This window comes from Canis lupus, chromosome 3, assembly GCF_011100685.1.
Source record: "Canis lupus familiaris isolate Mischka breed German Shepherd chromosome 3, alternate assembly UU_Cfam_GSD_1.0, whole genome shotgun sequence".
NCBI lineage: Eukaryota > Metazoa > Chordata > Mammalia > Carnivora > Canidae > Canis > Canis lupus.
Window position 1 is genome coordinate 27870955 of NC_049224.1, and position 20407 is coordinate 27891361.

The 20407-nt window shown below is 41.4% G+C and overlaps 1 pseudogene; it reads right to left on the reverse strand.

The window, feature by feature from the left end:
• Positions 1–12325: 12325 nt before the first annotated feature.
• On the reverse strand, positions 12326–12768 carry LOC100687597 (annotated as a pseudogene).
• Between the last annotated feature and the right edge of the window lie 7639 nt (positions 12769–20407).

Genomic DNA, 20407 nt, shown 5'->3' on the forward strand with positions numbered 1-20407 from the left:
ATAATGTAAACACATGTCAAATTTTAAAAAGTCTCTCCCCAGCTGATCAAGTCCTCCCTGGAGGAAACCACTATTCCCTACTCTTCCAGAGGAAGAGTATGCCTATCTAGGCCTATCTAAGTGTATACATGTATAGATACGGATTTGTATTTAAATGTAGGAAATTTTAGTTATTTAAACACTTGTCTACCTCTGCCTTTTCCAAAATGATTTATGGGCAATTGTTGGAATATTTTTTGTATTCTCCACAGCTTCCCTGTTATCCTACCTTCGCACCCCCATCCCAATTAGGGCCATTCAAAAGAATTCAGTCACCTAGTATTTCCAAAATACATAATAATGACCCTATTTCATTGAGTGTTTACTATATGCCAGGCACTATATTAGGCCTTTTACATACATGGTATTATTTACCCCTCACAACCCTGTGAGGTAGGTACCTCCGCTTTGTACAAAGAACTATGAAGTCAGAAAGCTAGCGCATACTGGAAAAAAAAAAAAAAAAGCAAGCTAGAGCAGTTAGCAGTATGACTTCTAAGGTTCCTTTGCCCCATTCCCAAAGGACTAAGTTCACTGGCTACCACCTGGGGAGTGAGTTCTGGAATAGCTTGTTTGGGAGGCTGCCCATGTATCTGTTCTCTGCTAGAGCAATGAGATGACAAGGGTCATAACACAGAAGTCTTTAGCCTCTTATGAAGCTGTTTGGGGTTAAAAATAAATCCTGAATGGAAGAGGGAGGGTTAGAGCTGGAGATCCATCCTGAATCTTCAGTTTTATAACCTTCAAACGGAGGTTGTCATTCTGTCTTCTGCTGGTGCTTTGCTCTTCTTAAAACTCCACTTATTCATTCAACAAACCTTTATTTATTTTTTTAAGATTTTCTTTATTTATTCATGAGAGACACACAGAGAGAGAGGCAGAGACACAGTCTCTTTATTCATGAGAGACACAGAGGGAGAAGCAGGCTCCATGCCCTGGGCTGAAGGCAGTGCTAAACCGCAGAGCCATCCCTGCTGCCCTAAATAAACCTTTAAATGTTTCATTCATACAATGTTTCAAACACCATGCTTGCTGTAGGAGGTAAAGGTATTTCCTTCTTTTTTTTTTTTTTTTTTACAAGGGGGGATAGACACCCTCTCATGCAAGAGTTAAAATGTCCCCTGTATCAATATGTAGATGGGAAAATGTCAGGACTTTTCATATTCCATTCAATTGGGATCATCTCTAAAATGAAACTGGCTTTTCACAGATTTTTTTAGACTGAAAACGTTGCCTTTAGCCTTGGAACCTTTCAAGATGTTTTGTGTTTTAACACCATGTGGAGCAGTGTTTATCAGCTGGTGGGAACCTCTGTGTTTCCTTTGGCAAGGCCAGTGTTTTTAGAAAATGCGAATTCCTTTATGTGGGGCCTTCCCATTTGCCAGTCTGCCCCACATCCAGTTGTCCCACACTCTTCGGGTTCATATAATTCCCTTGTCTTGAAGGTATTTGAGTTTTCAACTCCTGCTGTAAATAGAAGGTAGAGTTGGGATTATCATTATTATTTTTTTAAGATTTTATTTATTTATTCATGAGAGACACACAGAGAGAGGCTGAGACACAGGCAGAGGGAGAAGCAGGCTCCGTGCAGGGAGCCCGATGCGGGACTCGATCCCAGGACCCCGGGATCATGACCTGAGCCGAAGGCAGACGCTCAACCACTGAGCCACCCAGGTGTCCCTAGAGTTGGGATAATTAAAGACACATGAGATGTTCTTGGGTTTGAATTCTCCCAAATCGCCCTCACATTGAAGATTTTACTTTCATTTATATTTTTCTGTTGCCAGGAACCCCAGCTATTTTTGGTTGCCGCTGCCCAGGATCAAAATAAAGGGATGGCGGTGGTGGGCTTTGCCTCGGCAAGCTTCTTCCCTGGGTGCCCGGCCTTTCCTCTTGATCATTTCGGGGAGTACTCTGTTCCCCCTGCCCGTGCTCAGCATACAGATCACCTCACACAATTATACCCGCTCCGAAGAGCCTTGGTTTATTCATATGTAAAGTTCAAGTTGGAACTGGGTGACTTTTCAGATTTCTTTTTCAATTGGCTTGGCATAAACCTCGCCTGGCATGCACTACCGGGTAAAATGGCCTTTTCCCAGGGTGCTCACTTTGCCTTCCCCTAGGGGTCATCAAGCACCCAATGAGGTTGGCTGGGAGAGGGCCTCTGGCTCTTGTTCATGACTCCAGCTTTAGCCTATTCCTACATCCTGGAGATGCAGCACAGTGTTTTGCTTGTTTTTTTCCTGGACTCTTCTTCAGGGCTTCCTTCCACTGCAGGTAAAAATGTTCGTCTCCGAGCTCGCAGACCTGCCAGCTTGTACAGAGTCTCCGGGTTCCACAGAAGGGTCCTCCAGCCAGGGCTCCGGGAACTGTGGGCACGCCCAGTTTCCCACGCTATCCTTCCAGCATCGTACTTGCAACCTGAATTTTCCTTCTAGCTCTGAAATATTCTCTCTTCTCTTCAGTTTTTCCTTTAATACTTTCTGACAGGGTAATGAGCCTGTCCTCTGCAGTCATGGGTCCCCTTGCTTCTTCTTCTTCTTCTTCTTTTTTTTTTTTTAAGATTTATTTATTTGTGACAGAGAGAGAGAGAGACAGAGAGAGACAGAGACACAGGAGGAGGGAGAAGCAGGCTCCATGCCGGGAGCCCGACGTGGGACTTGATCCTGGGACTCCAGGATCGCGCCCTGGGCCAAAGGCAGGCGCTAAACCGCTGAGCCACCCAGGGACACCCCCCCCCCCCTTTTTAAAAAAGATTTATTTATTTGTGAGAGAGAGAGAGAGAATGAGAGAGCCCTTGCTTCTTTTCTTAAAAACAAAACCAAACCCCAAACCTGGATAACTCTAACTTGATGAGCACTTACCCTGTGGAGTAGCTGGGTTAAGTGCTTCGGAGGCATTACGTGACCTTTACAGTAACCCCAGGAGTTAGGACTTGGCCATCCCCATTTTACTGATGACCATATTGGGGCCCACAAAGTAAATGCTAACTTTCCCTGGATCATGTCAATAAGAAGCATGGGGGCTGGGAGGAGAATTTTGGCCGGGGCAGAATGAAGCCAAAGATCCCACTCTCCAGAGCGACTTTAAGCTTCCTTTTCAGTAAGTGAAATAGTAAGCTATTTTTCTGAAAAACTTCTCAACTCTTTATAACCTCATCTAATTCATGCCTCTCCCAGCCTCCCACCAGTAGACACTGGCTTGGCCCAACACAGAGGTCCTTCTCTTGGTCAGAAGTTCAGACTCACTGGATGCAGTTTGTTACCCACAGCAAACAGTCTGGCTGTGCAGGTCATCAGCCACAAAGACACCATGACTCTAGGATTGTGTGCAACCCCCGGGGTTGATCAGTCATTTGGAAACTTTGTTTTAAATGGGTATCAGAGCAGAAAAGCCATGATTGCCTGAGATGAAGGAAGACATCTATTGCCTCCTTGAATGGAACAATGTGGAGTAAAGGCCACAGATCCCCTTTCCCGAGGAGCCGCCACATGATGTCAACTCTTGAATGTAGCTCCTCATTTCCATGCCATGTCCTGGTTGAGAACCTGAGAGGAAATCGCACCGGGTTGCAGGGTATGTGTTATGAGAGCAGAAAAAAGAGACGCAGACATATGGGAGGAAAAGATCATAGGGGCTCTGGGAACATCTGGGTGTGGTGCTGTGAGATGTGGTGCTCAGCCCAGGGAAGGTTAGACGTGAGCACCTCGCTGAGGACCTTACACTGATGGGAAGCTCACTACTCGGCTGAACCAAAGACTCCTCTTCCTCCCTTTTATTCTCACGAAAAACCTTGCTATTTTCTCATTTCTGTGTCCTTTTGGCTTGCACATAATTGCTTGACCAGTCAGCTGCATCTTAAAGGGGATTTAGGAAGGGCTTTTAGGCTGGTGATGATCTTTATCCACGTAAAACATTTCTTTGCAGTCAGCTGGTACTTGACTTTGGTGTATGTTAAGATTATTACCAGTATACAGCCCTCAGTTGATTCAGAAAAATAATAACATTTTTCTAAATAGCAAAATTGGCATCACCCATCAGGTTCTGAACCTTAAGGATATTGGAACATATATATTTTCAACTTAACATATGAATATATTAAGAACCCCAAAGAGGGCATCCATAAAAAATAAGGTTCTGACTTCACCTCTCCACTTCAACTTTTTAATAACTTACCAGTTTAAAGAATTTTTGACAAAATATGGTACTTCCAGAAATCTTCCAATGATGCTAGTATAGGTGCACCAGAATAGATGAAATGAAAAATATAGATGTTGGGAGGGCATGAGGAGAGACTAGAACTCTTATTGCTGTTGCCATTATCAAAGATACTGGCCAAACAACTACTTAGAAAAAAATGTTTGGCCGGTACCTTTTAGAGCTGCACTTACCTATATCAAGCATTTCCACTGCTGGGAGAAGCGTGTAAGCTTTCCTCCAAAGACATGTACATGTTCACAGCAGCTCATTCATAAACGGCCCAAACTGAAATGTACCCAAACACCCATGAGTGATAGAAGAGTGAGTTGTGACATGGTTACACAATGGAATGCTGTATCCAATGCAAATAATTCACTTATAACTGACTACATGCAGCAATATGGTTGAAGCTCACAGTGTTGAGTTAGAGAAGCCAGACACAAAAGGGCAATACTGTAAGATTACATTAATATAATGTTCAAAACCAGGAAAAACTAAGGTATCCTCTTAGAAGGCATAGTTGATTACCCTCAGGGAAGGGGAGAGTGATGAGAAGGGAATGGGGTGCTTTTGGGATGCTGGTAATAGTCCATTTTTTAAATCTTAGTGCCATGCACATAAGTGTGTTCAGCTTGCGAATGTTCACTAAGCTGTACACTCATAGCATATGTACTGTGTTTTGTATGTACCTCACGCTCTAATAAAAAAATTAAAAACAAAAGTAAAAACATAAAACAGCTTCTTGGGTTTTTGTGTATCCCACATAAAGTCCAATAAACTAAATAAACTAAAAAATCTAAAATAAACCAGTCTAGGTTTTGAATATAGTCATTTTACTGGTGGTAGGGAATGATTCGGCAGACAGAATGAACTCTAATCATTTTCTTATTATAAAAGTAATCCATTTTGAAAAATAAATCCAGTACCTAATATATATAAATGGTACCCAAAATTCAAAAGGTCATTAATTGTTAATGAGATGAACTGTATTAGCATGATCTAGAATAAACAATAAAAAGAAAAAATTAAAACGCTATTTCAGGGTGTCAGTTTCACTTTATTTTTAAATGATTGTTAGATCAGCATTGCATAATGTATAGAAGATCCATTTTCTAAGTTAATGTCATTTTAATTAATAGGTTAATTAAAATAGGTCAGAGATATTCACTTGGCCCAAAGTTCAAAAGGGCATCCTGTCCCGCAGGTACCGGATTCCAGTCTACCAATGTTCCTGCTCTGTTGTGGCCGTTCAGAAATATTTTATGCACATACAACAAATACATATAAACATGTTTGCCCTTCATTTAACCAACTAGTCATGCACCATAGACAGTCTTTATTTTGCTTGCTTTTTTCCCCCTTAGCATAACTTCTCAATCATTTCACATTAATAGACAGGGAGCTCCCTCTTTTTTTAATGGCTTAATATTTTATTGTATAATGTAGCAGGATTTATTTAGCCTGTCCATTTTGATGAGTAGTAACCTTATTTCCATGCTTTACCACTTCGGATAAAACTGAAATGAACAGCTTTCTACCTATGTTATTTCATACCTTTGAATAAATATCTATCTAGTAAATCTAGAAGACTAGTTAACTTTGTATTTACAAACAAACTTTGTTTTCGTCATGTAATCATTTTTGTTTTGAGCTTAAAACAATCAAAAGTGAGTTCCAGAGTTCTGAGTCATAAGAGTTTTCAGGTAGAAGAGATTTATTGACCCATGCACTCATTAATTCCATCAACAAATAATTATTGAGTCCTACTTTATTCTCCTGGGTGCACAAAAGAGACAACATTTCCTGCTGCCCTGGCATTTGCATCCTGGTGTGTGTGTGTGTGTGTGTGTGTGTGTGTGTGTGTGTGTGGCAGAGGGAGGGTGGGGAGAGGAGACAACACATAAAATGGCTCAGTTATATATATATGTCAGGAAAGGTTAATAATGCTCTGGAGAAAATTACAGCAAGGATGGGAGTTGGTCATTCCAGGAAGGGTGTCGCAGCTTTAAACAGGGCCAACAGGCCTCTGTTAGGACTTGGCTCCCCACATGAGCTGGGAGCCGTTGGAGGAGTTTTCCTACCGTTATGTTTTTCCTTTCTTTTTGAAAAATATGATTTTTATTTTGAAATAGTTTTAGGTCTATAGAAAAGGTGCAAAGATAGCACAGATAGCTCATCTTCTCACCCTCATCAAAGAAGTCCTAACATAAGCACCTAGCCCTTGATAACTTAGCTGTGAGGATTTCTAAAAGAAGGCTGCCTCTCCCACTTTGTGTCTCCTGAAGGTATTACCTACATCACTGTGGTGCTTCTCTTAAGACTGGGAAACCAATATTAGGAAACTCCTGTTAACTAAACCCCAGACTAAAAAAAGAGTTTTCTCTAGTTTTCCATGAATGTCCTTTCTCTGTCCCAGAACCTGATCCAGGATACCACATAGCATTTAGTTCTTAATGTCTCCTTTAGGTCCTCTCATCTGTGACTGTTTCTCCATGTTTCCATGTTTTTCATGACCTTGACAATTTGGGGGAGTATGGATCAGGTATTTTGTAGGATGTCCCTCAGGCTAGATTTGTCTGATGTTTTCTTTATGGCTAGACTAGGGCGATGGATCTGGGGAAAGAATACTAAAGAAGTGAGGGCCCTTCTCCTTACATCGTATCAGGGCTGCCTGATACCTGCTGACCTCACCTGCTGACGTGAGGCTAACCTGGTCGTTGGTTCAAGTGGGTCTGCTAGATTTCTCTACTATCACTTCCTATTTTCCCCTTCCTATTCTTTATTCTCTGGAAGCCTGTCACCAAGTACTGCCCACACCTCAACTGACATTCATTTTAGAAGCCCTGCCCTTGCTCCTGGCTGGCGCTGGATTGTCAACAGGACAGGGGCAAAAGCAACTTACCAGGTAGAGTTGATGGGGTCACCATCAACTAGTGCACCACGGAGGAGGCAATGACTGGCTTCCATTCTAAACTGGGGAGCCCATTCTGAGCTGGGGAGCCCTGAGCCCTGTAGGGATATGAGAAAACATAAGGATGTAGCAATAGACCACCTGAAATCATTCCCTTCTTGCCTCTCAGGGCTGGGCTTGGGCTTTATGTTGTTCCCTTTGCATGCTACCCGAAAAAGATTTTGGCTGTAGATGGGAGAAAGGGAAGTTTGGTTTACTCACTGAATTAGATAATTTATATATAGTGCAGGGATATAGGGGTTCCAAATACATGGTACTTTGGCACTTGCTATTATTTTCAGTTGTACAACAATTATTAATGGAAAGTCTATTATCTATTTCTAGATGTAAGTAAGTAATCATTGTTAGATGAAACCATAGCATAATACCTGGTTCTCAAATAAATATTTGTTGAATCAGCCAGAAGAAATTAGGCAGCAGGTGATAGAGAGAAGAATGGCCACTCTCACCAGTGACCTGGGCAGGGCCTCCAGAGCTCCTCCTCTCCTCCTTTCAGGGCTGTCTCTTAGCATTTCCTCTCTTCCTTCTCTTTTTCCTTCAAACAGCTGCTTCCTAGGGATAATCCCTTCACCATCATCCCATGCTGGGTCAGGTGGTTCTGTGGTTAGTTTGTTATGCCACAGAGGGCCAAAAGCCCTCAAGAAGTTAAATCTAGAAACAGCTCACCTATCTAGTCTTATTTCCTTCTGAAATAAAATGAATGTGATCTTGCTTCTTCACTTTTGAGTGTCCAAAAGTAGTCTTCTGGAGGTGACAAAAGAGTTATTCTTTTTTATCTTGCCAAGTCTGCTTTCAGAAATCCCCATAGTTAAGTTTTTTTTTTTCCCCCATAGTTAAGTTTTAAAAAGCCAGGTGCTTGGGCACCTGGCTGGCTCAGTTAGTTAAACCTTTGACTCTTGATTTTGGCTCAAGTCATGACCTCAGGGGTGTGAGGTCGAGCCCTATGGTGGGCTCCATGCCCAACAGATATCCTGGATTCTGCTTAAGATTCTCTCTCTCTCTCCCTTCTTCTGCAACCTGCTCCCCCAGCACTCACTCTAAATACATAAATACATACATACATAAATAGCCAGGTGCTTGTATTAGGCCCTCTACAGTTGGCCCTATACAGTTTCAAAGCTGAAACTGTGCTCTGCTCTGTTGTTCTCCTACCTGCAGTGGGCTTCTTGCCCTTGTATTGTTGGTTCTTCTTTAAGATTCAGATCACATTTTTCCTTGGTCAATCCTTCTGCGACCACTCCTTCCCACTTCACCCAGAGTAGGAACTTGGTGCTGGCTTAGGAGCCCAATCACGTTCCCAAGTAGGAAAATGTGTTTCAAGTTTAAAAATATTTATAAATTTGTAAACATATTTTAGAACACAACTACAAGTTGTTTATATCTTTAAAAATTGGTAAGCTATAAAATATAAAAGAAATTAATATAAAATTAAGATCATATGTTTTTATTTGGTTTCTTGAAATATGGTTTTGGATTTAGGTATTTATCTGAGACATGACTTGAGGCAGCCTGAATGAAGAAGTGGGAAAAGTCCGGCAGCCTGTGTGGCTCAGTGGTTTAGTGCTGCCTTCGGCCCAGGGAGTGATCCTGGAGAGCCAAGGATCGAGTCCCACGTCGGGTTCCCTGCATGGAGCCTGCTTCTCCCTCTGCCTGTGTCTCTGCTTCTCTCTCTCTCATGAATAAATAAGTAAAATCTTAAAAAAAATAAGTGGGAAGAGTAAGACAGGGAAGAAGTAAGGTCCATATGTGGTGTCCTATAAAGGCTGCTAGCTATAAGTGATGGGGTTGCATTGCCTCTTCTGTAGGACCATCTGAGAATCATCCAGAATATTTATTGGGATTATCTAATTGGAAGAACAATATGCTGGAGCATTAACCCACTGGATCTGTTCTCCATTAATTGGGGGTTACTTTGAGAATGTCAACTCCCTTACATTTCTGGTCATTCACCTGCACAGGTGAGGGCCCTGGGCCACCAGCAGGATGACTGGGGTGGCTCTAGAGAAGGGTGCTACTGGTGCCAGGTGGCTTTGAGCCGCAGGTGAATTTCGGTCAGAGGTGTGGAGGTAATGGGACACGGGGCCCTGGAGCTGCCTGTTGTAGTCATGTGAGGAATTGAGTACACAGCATGGTAGGCACTGCTGTGGCTTGGAATTCTGGTCTGGCTCTCCTTAAATAGGGGAACTGGTTCTGGGTGCTTATTACTATTAACTTATTGTACAAGTCCCCAAATTTGATTGCATAACAACTCTGTGAGCTACTCCAGGCAGATATTATTCTCTTGAGTCTTTTTTAAAATTGTGGTAAGATAAACATAGCACAAAATTTGCCATTTTAATCATTTCCATGTGTATAGTTCAGTGGCATTAAGTACACTTACATTATTATGTAACCATCACCACCCTCCATTTCTAGAAATTTTTTAGTCTTCCCAAACTGAAATTCTATACCCATTAAACAGTAACTCCCCATTCTGCTCTTCCTCCATTTCCTGTAATCACCCTTCTTTCTGTCTCTATGAATTTGACTACTTTGTGTACCCCATATAAGTAGAATCCTACAGTATTTGTCCTTTTCCAACTATGCTTATTTCATGTAGCATAATGTCTTCAAGGTTCATTCATATTATAACATGTGTTAGAATCCCCTTCCTTTTTCAAGCTGAATAGTATTCCATTGTGTGTACACACCACATTTTGCTTATCTACCCATCTGTTGATTTTTGCTTGGATTACTTTTACTTTTTTTTTTTAACTTTTACTTTTTGAATATTGTGAATAATGCTGCTATGAACACAAGTATACAAATATCTGAGTGTCTGCTTTCACTTTTTTTAGGCATACATCTACAAGTGGAGTCATATGATAATTCTATCTTTAATTTTGTAAGGAGCCACTATCCTGTTTTCCACAGTGGCTGTACCATTTTACTTTCCCACCAAGAGTGCTCAAGTGTTCCAATTTCACCACATCCTTGTCAATACTTGTTATTTCTAATGGGTGTCAGTTGATATTTCCTTGTGATTTTGATTTGCATTTCCCTAATGATTAGTGATTTTGGGCATCTTTCCATGTGCTTGTTGGCCATTTGTGTATCTTCTTTGGAGAAATATCTAATCAAGTCCTTTGTCCATTTTTTAGATTTGGTTGTTTTTTATTGTTGTTTTGAGTTCTTTAAACTCTGCAGGATGGATGCCCACGTGGCTCAGTGGTTGAGCGTCTGCTTTTGGCTCAGGGTGACATCCTGGAGACCTGGGATCGAGTCCCATATCGGGCTCCCTGGATGGAGTCTGCTTCCCCCTCTGTCTATGTCTCTGCTTCTCTCTCTCTCTGTCTCTCATGAATAAATAAATAAAATCTTAAAGAAAAACTCTGTAGCAGTTCTTTATATATTCTGGATATTAACCCTTAATCAGATATATAATTTAGAAATATTTTCTCCCATTCCATTGTTTACCTTTTTCCCTCTTTTGTTTCTTTTTAAGATGTTGGGGCTTAGAGTGATTTGGTGACTTGTAAGAAACACAATATCATATTAGAGCCACTGGGATTTGAGCCTGGGTCTTGTACTTTTTATCTAGTCCCCTTTTTCACTGTCTCACTCCACTTTCTAACATTTGGTCACATCAACATAAAAAGTGGTTTGTCCTGTATAGGCAAAATACCAAGTAATAACATTTTAACTGGTCCTTTGGATGACCCCGGCTCTTGCTGTTCTCCCCAATTAGTCCTCCTCTCCCATCATCTAGTGCTGACGCTACAGAATACACCTGCGTGACTTTAGTTATCTTAATTGGCTAATTAACTAATTAAATTTATTGTTTTCATCGTATCCACCTTAAAATGCTCTATTCTGCTCCTTAAAATGTTTTTAGGAATCAGAACATGTTTTCCAAAGGCTATTTTTTTTACTTTAATAACTGCTTGATGTGTTACAATGAAGACAGCTGATGGGTTTTTCAAGCACATTTTACAGAAGAGACTTTTATTAGATGGAGCAAGTTTCCATCTATTCCAAATTAGTCCTAAAGCATTGATGCTAATAAATGCAGGCCAGTGCTGAGTAGAGTGCCTGACACAAAGTAGGTCTCCAATAAACATTTGTCAAATGAATGCCACGATGCCACAATCGGGGGGTAGGATTTATAGGAAAAGCAAGCTCAATTGTTTGATTTAGCAAGGGAAAAGAAGCAATATTTTCTATGTTATGGCCTCTGTGGAAATTGGTTTTATTTGTCTCATTCTTCACGCCTGAGGCTTCAGTACACAGCATACTCGGGAGGGGGCAGGAATAAATCTCTGCAGAGGAACACAGCAAGCTGGAGTAGCCTGTCTGGCTGGATGTTGCAGGGAGCCTAGTAGCAGGCCCTTTTGATCAAAGCATGCTGCTTCCCCACTGTATTGTGGGAGGCTCTGAAAAAGGATTCTTGAAAAAAACGAGGAAACTATTTGGACTTTCAACATGACTTATTTTCAACAAAGACCTTTTGAATAAATCACTAAACTTTCTTGGGCCTCTGTGTCCTCTCAGAAGCAATAGTGGAATGAACTAGAATAGTGGCTACTTTCCTTGGTGCAGGAGAAGTCTGGAAAAATAGCTTGAGCAGGTCTGAGAGTTAAATGTAGATCTTTTCTTTTCTTTTTTCTTTTTAGAATATGTCCTTATAGAACTAGTTCATAGTTCATTTTTTTAAATTTAATTTCAATTAGCTAACATATAGTACATTATTAGTTTCAGATGAGGTTTTCAATAATTAAGTGTACATATTTTATTTATTTATTTTAAAAGATTTTATTTACTTATTCACAAGAGACACAGAGGCAGAGACAGGCAGAGGGAGAAGCAGGCTCCATGCAGGGAGCCCAATGTGGGACTCGATCTCGGGTCTCCAGGATCCCACCCCGGGGTTAAGGTGGCGCTAAACCGTTGAGCCATCCAAGGATCCCCTGACTTCACTTTCTAAGATAAAAAGTAATCTTCCAATTATCTGTTCTTAAACTCAGTGTTTTATAACTAAAAAGTCAATAAAAATATGACTGATGCTTTAGTAACTATTTTTTTCTTGTGTGTCAGTACTTTTAATGTTGTGTACATCAAATTATAGTAAAAAGATGACTATAAACAACACGCACAAGAGTACAGTAAACCGAGTTTATATTTCACCATCAAGTGTGGTTCTCCCATTAGTTCACTTTGTGACAGGCCATTAAGATATCTTCAAATCCAATAGTCTCATCATTACCCCTCAAAACGTCCAGTGACAGGTTTGACCTTGGAAGAAATGTAGGACGCTGAATCTGCTGCATTGCCTTGAATTCCATTTGTAATTTCAGTGGAGCAAACAGACCTTGGATGTTTCTTAGTGTAGAAAATTTCATTGATCTTGGTTGAGCTGGAAATTTTTTTCTGATAATTCAAGAGGATGATTGGGCAAAAGTTCATTTTTCACACAAGGAAGACCTTTTCAAAGAAGATCATGCTATTCAAAAGGTCCATTGCTGAAAGTTCAGTAACTGGAATACTGACTTCGGCTGAGATCTAAGTCCTCTGGCATTCATCTTCACTTGCTCTGTGAACAGCCTCTCTTTAGTAACAGTTATTTATTCATTCAATAAATCTTACGCTCAGAGCTGAAAAGGATTTGATGATTAGTTAAAACACAAGCCCTATCTCTGAAAGCTCACCTCCGTTTTAAAGCTGAGCATCTATCCTTGTATAGCTTAATAATTATAATAATACTTAACATTAATGAATATTTACCTTGCTCCAGGCACAAGTGTTAACTCATGGAACTGTCCTAACAGCTCTGAGGGTAGGGACAGCTATTGTCCTCAAGCTAATTCACTTGTTTAAGGCCACATAGCTACTGAGCCACAGAACTGAGACACAGACTCAGGTGGTCTGGGCCCAGACTGCACATTCTTTTTTTCTTTTTTTTTTTTTTTTTTAAGATTTATTTGAGAGAGAGAGAGCGAGCATGAGAGGAGGGGCAGAGGGAGAAGGAGTGAGAGAACCTCCAGGCTCCCATGACCTTGTGATCATGAATGGAGCCGAAACCCAGAGTCAGATGCTTACCAACTGAGCCACCCAGGCCCCTCCCAGGCTACACATCCTTAACACCACTCTATGGAGGTACATTCATGCCATATGAGAGTTTTGAGTTAGATGACACCATTTATATCCTTCATGTTTGAAACTGTTTCTCTTTCATTATAAAATTAAGAATCAATAGTCATCACTGAACCAGGAAAGAGTAGATTTCTCCTTTTTTTTTAAGAGATAAGGGATCCCTGGGTGGCGCAGCGGTTTGGCGCCTGCCTTTGGCCCAGGGTGCGATCCTGGAGATCCGGGATCGAATCCCACGTCGGGCTCCCGGTGCATGGAGCCTGCTTCTCCCTCTGCCTGTGTCTCTGCCTCTCTCTCTCTCTCACTGTGTGCCTATCATGAATAAAAAAAAAAAAAAAAAAAAATTAAAAAGAGATAAAACTGAGGGCACCTGGGTAGCTCAGTTGGTTAAGCACCTGCCTTCAGCTCAGGTCATGATCTCTGGGTCCTGGGATGAAGCCCCATGTCGAGCCCCACGCTCAACGAGGTATCTGCTTGTTCTTCTTCCCCTGCCCCTTCCCCTGCTCATGCTCTCTCTCTTTTTCAAATAAATGAATAAAATGTTTAAAAATAAAAAGATAAAACTGAGCCCCCAAAAGGAGCGAAATCTTTCTGTCAGTTTCCTTGGGCACAGCTAAGAGAGATAGAACTTTCAAAAAGACAATTTAAGGGACTCCTGGCTGGCTCAGTCAGAAGGGCCAACTGTTCATCTCCGGGTTGTAACTTCTCGCCCCACATTGGGTGTAGAGATTACTAAAAATAATAATAATAAAAAGGCCATTTAGATGCTATCTCTCCCTGTCCTGTTGTTTCCTCTTTGTGGCTTATTAATACAGTAGCCAAAATGATCCTGTCCTTTCCTGGATCAAAAAACCCTCCCGCGCCCTCTCCTATCACTCTGGGAAAGCAGAAATTCTTGCTAGGACTGACATGTCCTCACATAATCCGAGTCTCCTTGTTTTTCAGATCTCATCTCCTGTGACTGTCCTCTCACTGTGTCCTCAGCAAGCTTGGCTTCTTGGCTGCTCCAAGTGCACATGGGGTCAGCTAGCTGCCTCCGGCTTTGACCTTTCTGAACTGCTCTTCTCAAAAAAATCTATTGTGGTGATTGTCGTTATCTACTCCAGGGCTTTTCCTGAAAATAACCTCTTTTAGCAAGGGCTTCCTAGGGCCCTCTCTATTTAAATCTCAACTCTGTAGGCTCTGGAATGACTAACATTGGCCCAGGAGAGAGGGCTTTCCCAGCACACAGGACTTGCAGTGCTAAAACTGGATTTGTCTTGGGCAAACCAGGCTAGTTAGTCACCCTGTATAGTCCCAGCCCCTAGAACAGTGTCTGGTTTGGGACACCTGGGTGGCTCAGCAGTTTGGCACATGCCTGCGGCCCAGGGTGTGATCCTGGGGTCCCGAGATCAAGTCCCACATCAGGCTCCCTGCATGGGGCCTGCTTCTCCCTCCACCTATGTCTCTGCCTCTCTATCTCTCTCTCTGTCTCTCATGAATAAAAATAAATAAAATCTTTAAAAAAACAAAAAGCAAAAACAAAAACAGTACCTGGCTCATAAGAGTCTTAATAAATATTTGTTGAATATAAGGAATGAATGAATAAATAAATGAGCAAGTAGGTAAAAGAGAGAAATATTTTTCGTGAGACTGAAGGGAAGGTATGTATTGCACCTAAAATCAGAATATATAGACGTATGTTCATTATAGCAACTTGTAAGGCTTCTTCAGCATGGAAAGAAGCCCAACTTTCATGAACCAGGTACCAGTATTTTTAATTTCGTTTTCTTTCTTTTAAATATTGTATTTATTTATTCATGAGAAACACAGAGAGAGAGAGAGAGAGAGAGAGAGAGAGAGAGAGAGAGAGGCAGAGACACAGGCAGAGGGAGAAGCAGGCTCCTTGCAGGGAGTCTGACATGGGACTCGATCCCGGGTCTCCAGGATCACTCCCTGGGCTGAAGGCAGGTGCTATACCGCTGAGCCACCTGGGCTGCCCTATTTTTAATTTCCTAATTAGAAAAGTATACTTTATCAATTTTGCTGCTACAGAAAATGGTTTGGAATAGAGTGTCCCAAATTCATTTTTTAGAGAAAATGAACATGGTTGGATTGGCTTTACTGTTTTTAGATTTCAAAACGGTTCCATATTTTAAATGGCAATGGTGCATTTTTAAATGTTTTTTTTTTTTTCCATTGCTAATGATCCTGAGTCCCAACTCCCTCCTTTGTCCTAATGCTCCCTTCAGCTGTTGCAGCCTGGACCTTCCAGGGGCTGCTCCCTTAGTCATTCTGCTCACACAGAGCCTGCCATTCTAGTTACCGATGCCCCCTATTTCCTCCCACCAGTCTCCCCAACTTCAACTCCTTTGAATCAGCACAATCTCATGCTGGTCTGTCATACATCATGTACTCATTCTACAAAATATTTTTGGCAAGAGAACTCAGCAAGGCCGAATAAGACGGTGTGTCTTTGTATCCCTTGACCCTATCATGCTTTGTCCATTTGTTCATTCATTCAACATCTTTTTTGAGTCCTACAGTGTGCCAGGCACTGAGAATACAGCAATTAATAAGATATTGCCTCTGGCCTCTCAAGTAGGGACAGGCAAATAACTAGGAACAGTCCAGGGAGTATTGATACCTTATTGTACTTATTTATGAGAAATATTGAATACTGGCAAGCTTATAGGGAGAGGGCGGGGACTCTCAGAGGTCAAGCACTAAGTAAACATTATTTGAGTAATGAATGGTTGAGCAAGTGACTGAGAGTGGGTGTAATTGTTATGAGAGCACAGAACCCCCAGGGTAGGTAATCACCATCCACTGGAAGGATGCTTCTTCCATTTTCCTGTTTTGAAGAGGACAGCTCATCTGGATCTATATCCTGAAGAGCCCAACTTTTCTTTCCCCTTCTCTCCTCTTCTCTCCTTTCTGCTCTGACTCAAATGAAATGAGAGGTGGCTGCAGAGTGCCAGCGATGCCAGTCAGCACGGCCGCTCTACTTTGCTCGGGACTGTTTAATAAAACAACCTTGATGTTGGGTGAAATTGTAGCCTTCTGAAATTCTTTTCAGCATTTTCATTACTCATTAAACAAAGTATGTGCTGGTCTTCAAGGCAGCTGACTGTACAGCCAAAATGAGTTGCTTAACTTTGCTTACGGTTTTGCGGGAGGGAATCCAATCACATCTGTGCTCACTGGGAAGGGAACTGCTTTCCCAGCTGAACTTTGGCCCCTAGGTTCCTCACATCTCTCATCCCTTACAGCTGTTCGCTGGTGTGCACTGTTGATTCTACACGCAGCCCGGTAGGGTTTATCAGAGGGCCATCTCCCCTTCTGGGTAACTCCCTAGTACAGTAAACATCTGCTATGGAACTGGAAAGAGCTGGTTCAAGCCAGTTTTTTCTCAGTTTCACTGAGCATTCCTAACTTTTGACGATTACCTTGTTCTTCATTTCCTCCCTACCAGATCAGAACCTGTAGAAATTCTGCTCTTCAAGAAAACCCTCACTTTTATCTGCTAAAACATTTAAAGTAAATTTTAAACAGTAATTTAACATTTTAGTGCACATCAAAAAATTCATACACATCTTTATTTTATTTTTTAATTTTTAAAATATTTTATTTATTTATGAGAAACATACAGAGAGACAGGCAGAGACACAGGCAGAGGGAGAAGCAGGCTCCCCATGGAGAGCCTGATGTGGGACTCGATCCCAGGACCCCGGGATCACGCCCTGAGCCGAAGGTGGACTCTCAACCACTGAGCCACCCAGGTGCCCCTCATGTGCATCTTTAAAAAGTGAGGACATTTTTCTACACAGTCAAAATGAATTCCAATTCCTAAACACTCAGTCTGTATCCAAATGTTCCCAGTTTGTACCTAAAAAGTCTTTTATGTCAGGTTTGTTGAAACTAGGATCCAATCCAAGACTGTATTGCATTGGTTTCTTTCTTTCTTTTTTTAAGATTTTATTTATTTATTTGAGAGAGAGAGAGAGACAGAGAGAGCAAGTAGGGGGAGAGAAATGGAGAAGCAGACTCTCCACTGAGTGCTGGAGGCAGAGCTCCATCTCATAACCTGAGATCACAACATGGACCAAAACCCAGAGTCAGAGTGAGCCGCCCGTGCACCCCACATCGGTTTCTTACATATAGATGAGCAGTCCCAAGGTACTGACCTATGGAATAGACCCGACCAGCTCTCCTACAGAATATATGATTCTCTTGATTGCTTCCTTGTGGTGGTGTTTATTCCAATATCACTTGTATTTCCTCAAAATTGGATTAGAGTTCACTCAGGTACTTTTGCCTGGTGTATATCATTGATGATACAGAATTTCTAATTCTGTGTCACAACAGGGAGCTCCTGATCTGATGATTTCTCCTCTTGAAATTAGAAATCTTGGTATAAATTTTAAATCTAATTTTTTTTGTTGAATAACTACCCATATTAAGAAACTAAAAAAGGTATCAAAGAAAAGGAAGTTTTCCTACTGTACCATAGTTGGGTTTTTTTTAAGCTTTTATTAATTTGGCAGAAAGAGAGAGAGAGAGAATGAGAGAGAGCACGAGAGCATAAGCAGGGGGAGTGGCAGGCAGAGGCAGAGGGAGAGAGCCCAACATGGGGTTTGATGTGGGCGCTGGATGTGGGGCTTGATCCCTGGGACATGGGGGCTGGATGTGGGGCTTGATCCCTGGGACATGGGGGCTGGATGTGGGGCTTGATCCCAGGACCCTGTGATCATGACCCAGACAGAAGGCAGATGCTTAACCAACTGAGCCACCCAGGCGCCCCCTCTACTGTACCATAGTTTTGTTAAAGCAGGCAGTTAGTTAGGTTCTAACAGGACACCGGGAGGCCAGCACAAAGGAAGTCATGGGCAGCTTTTGGAAAGTCAGAGGCCTGTCACGGCAGCACTCCACGAAAAGCCAGATCAAACCAGACAGGCCCAAGATGATGGGTGCCATGACAGGAAATCTCTGACGTAAGGAAGAAAAGGCATGAAACCCTCCTAGGAAATCCCTGACCCAAGTAATGAATGTTCCATCCCCTAGTTGAAGACTGTCAGTAAAAGATGGAAACCTGAACCCCAGGTCAGCATCTCTCTCTCTCTCTCTCTCTCTCTCTCGTTCACCAGCTCTCATATCTTCAGAGTGTACTTTTGTTTTCATAAATGTTCCCACTTGTGAATTCAGATGTCCTTGAATTCTTTCTCGTGATGAGACCAAGAAACTTTGGTAAATTCTTTGGGATGGGTTGAGTCAAGGCCTCAGAGCCTGGGATCTCTCAGTTCACCTGGCAACAGTTTCAGTTGCCAGTCTCCTCTTAGGAGGGAAGCATTCCTCCTAGAAATATTCTACCCAGACACAATGGGACCACACTCTCATTCAACAACATATCTAGGAGCTCCTTCCGTTCCAGTACCTGTTGATCTCAGGTATTCTTTTTAATGGCTCCATGGTTTATCATCCTGTTGATGTTCCTTAATTCATTTAACTAATGTTTCATTATGGATATTTTGATAATTTCCAGATATGGAAATAGTGTGGAATAGTGATTGTTGAGCAATGGTGACACTTCTGCTGATTCCAAGGGTTTGCTTGGTCCCCAGTTGCATACATTTCCCTCTCATAACACTTTTGAGCCCAAGAAGATTCAGTGGAATGGAGTTCTGAATGCTAATCTTATAGGCCAGCACTTCCCCCCTTCCCATATCTGCACAGAAAGAAAGTTGAGCTAAGACAGCTCAAGACTTGCTCTTGGAATAGCAGTTACTAAGCCTATTACACATTATTCCCATTTGACTTCATCTTTCTTTAGAGTATTTTGAGTTTTGTGCATACATTTAAATGTTTTGTATGATAAATTTTATGTTTTTTTTATGGCTTTTTTCTTCTGGATTTATGTTTAAAACTTTGATCAATCTTGAACTTGAAAAAAAAATCTTGAACTTGTCCTAAGAGATCTAACATTTTCTTCCCATATAATTGACCAAATGTCCATCATTATTAAACAATCCAGCTCTTCTTCACTGACCTGAAATGCCCCCTTTATCATACATTAACTTCATTGATCTTTCTTTTTTTTAAATGCACATATCTAGTAGCTTTATTCACTCCAGCTATGTTACATATGGTGATTATTTGGCAAGGCTATACCTTCCTGACTACCTCTCTTTTTCCCATCACCCTTCTGGTTTTTCTCCTGGTATGAACCCAAGAGTTTGCCTGTCTATTTCCCCTCGATCCTGATGATAATTTCACTGTATATACATTTATTAATAAATTTAGAATAACTTTACACCTTAAAAAATTGTGTCTTTCTCTTTATAAGCATGTGTAGATTAAGTCATCTTATTCTGTATCCTACAGTAGCATCCTCAAATTTCCTTCAACAGCTCTTGTATATTTCTTTTTATTTTTTCAAAGATTCCATCCATTTATTCATGAGAGACAGAGAGAGAGACAGAAACACAGGCACAGGGAGAAGCAAGCTCCATGCAGGGAGCCCAATGCGGGACTCTATCCCAGGATCCCCGGGGGTCATGATCTGAGCCAAAGGCCAAAGCTAACTACTGAGTCACCCAGGTGCCCCACCTCTTGTATATTTCTTATTAATTTTTTCCTAGACAATCATTTTACTGAAAATATAAAAGATATCTCTAATTCTGCTCTACTTTCAAAATACTTGTCAAATCTATGTAGAAAAGCAATGACTTTTATATACAAAATTTTTACCAGCCACTTTACCAAATTCTTCTACTGTCTATAATAGTCTTTTTAGATGATCTTCTTGAGATTTCTAGTTGTATTTTATTTCTTCATAAAAATTTTTTTTTAAAGATTGTTACTTATTTATTCATGAGAAACACACAGAGAGAAAGAGGCACAGACAGAGGCAGAGGAAGAAGCAGGCTCCATGCAGGGAGCCTGATGTGGGACTTGATCCCAGGTCCCCAGGATCATGCCCTGGGCCGAAGGCAGTGCTAAACCACTGAGCCACCTGGGATACCCCATAAAAAACAATTTAATCTTCAGTTTTCCAATATTTTTAGTTACCTAAATGTATTGTCTAGTATTGCC